This window comes from Trichosurus vulpecula, chromosome 8 (genome assembly GCF_011100635.1).
Source record: "Trichosurus vulpecula isolate mTriVul1 chromosome 8, mTriVul1.pri, whole genome shotgun sequence".
In the NCBI taxonomy this organism is placed as follows: Eukaryota; Metazoa; Chordata; class Mammalia; order Diprotodontia; family Phalangeridae; genus Trichosurus; species Trichosurus vulpecula.
In genome coordinates, this window is record NC_050580.1 from 50,597,365 (window position 1) to 50,601,187 (window position 3,823).

Sequence of the window (3,823 nt, forward strand, 5' to 3'; positions counted from 1 at the left end):
AAAGTCCTTTTCTTGTATCGTGGTTAAACATACATGGAGATCATAAAATTGAGTAACACAGACATGCTGTGTTGGGACTGTTGTAAAAATGTATTTAAGCTTTCTCATTCTTTTGTTCAGACAGTCAGATTTCATCTGGCTCCATACATGTATGTATGCTGCTAGCTTTAAGGCAATAAACAATATGAATTTACGTATCACCCAGTCTGTTTGCCTCCTTTAACCAAACTTTCAGGTCAACAATGGGAAAGCAGCAAAAGCCCCCCACCATTCTGCCATGTTCCGGCTACCCAGTGTATGGAAAAATTCCTTCATTCTATGTCTTCACACTTGTGCCATGGCCTCTGTTGGCCCCTTGCTTCAGCACTTAGGTAAGGATGGGAGCCTAGAGTCTTACTAGCCTCAGCTTCCTGTCCCTGCCAGAGCCTCAGACTATGAACACCCTCTTTCCCTCATTCTTTCCATCCCCTCCCCCTCCCCATGGAGACCCAGCTGCCATTGAGCCCAGGTGGGCTTCTGGGCCTGATGTCCCTGCCGATTAGAATGTACTATCCTGTATTCAGTGACAATGATGCCCTGGACAATCTCATGCCAATGATTCCTCCTTCATCTGGCATGTGTGGTAAGTTACTGTGGGAAAAAAAACAGTCATTTCAGAGCCAAAGTACTGGCAGATTTTCAAGGTTGAGGAAAGAGAAACTAACCCCCTCAGCCTTCAGTGCCCACATCGGCAAGGTCTCAGTGGAGAAAGCCAAGGCTACAAACATCATCATAAATTCTCTAATTACAAAACAGACACAAGGGAGCACCCCATGTTTTGAGCAGCAAGCAGGGTTAAGAGATGCCAGATACATGCCCCACAAAGGCTTCACCACAGAAACCAAGGAGTATCTTGCATCAGAGGCTATCCGTAAATTAAAGCTGCAAAATGGTGATTTGACAAAAGAAGATTGACTAACTGCTTCCAGAAGCATACTTCACTCTTCCCCCCAAGCCAAAGCCCAGAGGCTAATTTACTTCTGGATCTTCAACTCCCTCACCTGGCCCAGGCATCAGCAGCATGGGTTCTAGAAGCAGAGAGAATGCAAATGCTTATCCAAAACTGGAGCCTTTTGGGACCAAGAATTCTCCAGAAATCTGACTCAGGTCTACAGAGGCATTCAGAAGCCATCACCAACAGCTACCAGAATTGCAGAGGAGAGCAGTCTTTAATTTTCAAAATGAAAGAGAAGAAACAACCTCCACCAGCCCACAACCTCAAACCAAGGGAAATTAATATGTTGACTCCCATGGGGTCCTAAAGTCTCCTTTTCACGTAGGCAGAGTTGCTTTTCGTGGTGAACTATTGTTGTATACAAACGGTATGATAGACAGACTTTTCCTTCTTCCCATCCACCTTGCACTTGATTTAAGAAAGATGTCACCATTCACAATTCTGCTAAGGATAATATTTCTAGGAGGTGGTGATTGTCTCTTTAAGCATTTGTAGCAAAGCTTGAATCTTTCTGTCATGAAATGACTTATTCCATAATGACCCAAAATTAGTCTGAATAACTTCTCAAAGTACAGTCAACCACAGCCAATGATCTATATAGCTAGATTGTCGGAGGCGGGGGGAAGAGAAGGAGTAATTAAATCTAAACTTGACTTTGTTGGAGCAGCTAGGAGAGCACTGGCTCTGGAGTCAGGAGGACCTGAGTTCAAATCCTGCCTCAGACATTTGACACACTTAGTAGCTGTGTGACCTCGGGCAAGTCACTTAACCCCAATTGCCCTGCCTTCCCCCCCTCCAAAAAAAAAGATACAAAAAAAATTTGACTTTGTTCTACACATTTATCCAAGATTAAAAAAGGAAAAGGCTAGTTCAAATCACATGCTAACATATGTAAAGCACTTATAAATTTCAGCTGTTATTATTGCTACTATGAAGCTTTTTTTAAACTGTTCTCCTTGTAGAAGTGAGTAATAAACTTGGTAGAGTTGAGTTTAATGTACCCCTCAAAATAACAAGAAATATTATTTCATAGGACACTTGGTGTATGAGCCTCCCCATGCTCATGATAAACATAAGCAGCAAAAACTATGTCAATAACCACAACTTATGCTGTCCCTGAAACTGAACAAAAAGGGAAAGTCTATGAAAAATTTATTTAATCTATTTAATATATTTAGTTTTCAGCATTGATTTTCACAAGAGTTTGAATTACAAATTTTCTCCCCATTTCTACCCACCCCCCCCTCCAAGATGGTGTATATTCTGGTTGCCCGGTTCCCCAGTCAGCCAGCCCTCCCATCTGTCACTCTGCTCCCCTCCCATCCCCCTTTCCCTTCTTCTATTGTAGGGCAAGATAAATTTCTATGCCCCATTGCCTGTGTATCTTATTTCCTAGTTGCATGCAAAAACTTTTTCTTGTTGTTGCTGTTTTTGAATGTCTGTTTTTAAAACTTTGAATTCCAAATTCTCTCCCCTCTTCCCTCCCCGCCCACCCTCCCTAAGAAGGCAAGCAATTCAGCATAGGCCACATGTGTATCATTATGTAAAACCCTTCCACAATACTCATGTTGTGAAAGATTAACTATGTTTTGCTCCTTCCTAACCTAACCCCCTTTATTGAATTTTCTCCCTTGACCCTGTCCCTTTTCGAAAGTGTTTTTGATTACCTCCTCCCCCCATCTGCCCTCCCTTCTATCGTTCCCCCTTTTTTATCTTCTTCTTCCTTCTTTCCTGTGGGGTAAGATACCCAATTGAGTGTGTATGGTATTCCCCGCTCAGGTCAAATCCAATGAGAGCAAGATTTATTCATTCCTCCTCACCTGCCCCCTCTTCCCTTCCTAGAGAACTGCTTTTTCTTGCCACTTTTATGCAAGATAATTTATCCCATTCTATCTCTCCCTTTCTCCCTCTCTCAATACATTCCTCTCTTATCCCTTAATTTGATTTTATTTTTTTAGATATCATCCCTTCATATTCAACTCACCCTGTGCCCTCTGCATATATATACACACACCTACATATATACAAACATAGACACACACATATGTATTTATATGTATACACATATATAATATATATATATGCATATTCCTTTCAGCTACTATGATATTGAGGTCTCATGAATCATACACATCATCTTTCCATGTAGGAATGTAAACAAAACAGTTCAACTTTAGCAAGTCCCTTATGATTTCTCTTTCTTGTTTACCTTTTCATGCTTCTCTTGATTGTTGTGTTTGAAAGTCAAATTTTCTATTCAGTTCTGGTCTTTTCACTGAGAAAGCTTGAAAGTCCTCTATGTTATTAAAAGTCCATATTTTGCCTTGGAAGGTCTATGAAAAATTTAACAAGGTCCTCCAAACAAAGTCAACATATACCTTCAGAGAAGGTGACTTTCATGTAAAGGTAGGCGGAGGGAAGCATGCTGGAAAGGAATATTGTGCTAAATGGTTCAGGGTTAAGAAATAAAAGAGAAGAAAACACAGATGGGTATAGAAATTCATTCATTAACTGAGAAACAGGAGGGAAGGTAGACTAAGGGAGGGATTAATCCTAAGAAAAACAATCTCTAAGGATGTACAAAAATATTTACAGTGGCTCTTTTTGTGGTGGCAAAGAATTAGAAACTGTGGAGGTGCCTTTAATTGAGGAATGACTAAAAATAGGGTATATAAATACAATGGAATACTATTGTGCTAGAAGAAATGATAAAGAAGTTGGTTTCAAAGAAACCTGGGAAGCTTTACATGAACTGATGCAGAATGAAGTGAGCAAAACCTAGAGAACAATTTATACAGTACCAACAATATTGTCAAGACAAACAATTTT

The 3,823-nt window shown here is 40.4% G+C and overlaps 1 pseudogene; it reads left to right on the forward strand.

Moving 5' to 3' along the window:
* Positions 1 to 480: 480 nt before the first annotated feature.
* On the forward strand, positions 481 to 1,301 carry LOC118829508 (annotated as a pseudogene).
* Positions 1,302 to 3,823: the final 2,522 nt, after the last annotated feature.